Source organism: Penaeus monodon, chromosome 28 (genome assembly GCF_015228065.2).
Source record: "Penaeus monodon isolate SGIC_2016 chromosome 28, NSTDA_Pmon_1, whole genome shotgun sequence".
Lineage (NCBI taxonomy): Eukaryota > Metazoa > Arthropoda > Malacostraca > Decapoda > Penaeidae > Penaeus > Penaeus monodon.
Genome location: NC_051413.1, coordinates 16302386 through 16302999, shown reverse-complemented (window position 1 = coordinate 16302999; position 614 = coordinate 16302386). Strand labels below are relative to the sequence as shown.

The following is a 614-nucleotide window of genomic DNA, read 5'->3' as shown; positions in this document are numbered from 1 at the left end:
CCTTATTGCTGCATCCTCCCCTTACCTCTCTATTTCCTCCCTATTTCTTTCTTTTTCTCCCCCCCTCCCCCCAAACCCCGCCTCTTCCTCTTTTCCCACTTCTGCAGACACCGGAAGTCCTCAGCCGATGGGAAAGAATGAGAAGGCGCCGAAGGAGGGGGGCAGGAGTCTGAGGAGCGTCCCTGCGTGGCGGCGAGAGTGGCTTCCACGAGGGGAGGGAAAGGGAGACGAGTCAAGGCGGTTTGGGGCCGCCCTTCACAGCGCCGCGAGCTGGAGAATCGCGCACCCTTGCATGAAGCAGCAGCTTGCATGAAGCATCAGATTGCGTAAAGGTGCACGCATAGATTGTTTTTAAGTAAAAACTCGTAAAAACAAGCATTTTACCCACCCTGGTTCATGTGGGCCTCGCTTTTTCGCCTGACGAAGCCAGAGTCAGCCCGAGCATTTGTCAGCATGAGAGTCGTGATCGCAGCGCTCATCGTCGTGACGGATTTGCGGCCTGAAATGAGTCACCGGAAGTAAGAATGCACGAGGAATGCTCGGGAAGGCGTGTTGCCCCAAAAAGGTGCGGTCGCGCGGGGGGGGAGGGAAAGGGTCGCTGCTCTTAGATCAGA

General features: G+C 56.5%; 1 pseudogene; it reads right to left on the bottom strand.

Moving 5' to 3' along the window:
- The window catches only part of LOC119591075, a 12204-nt pseudogene extending 11725 nt beyond the window's left edge, over positions 1-479 (bottom strand).
- Positions 480-614: the final 135 nt, after the last annotated feature.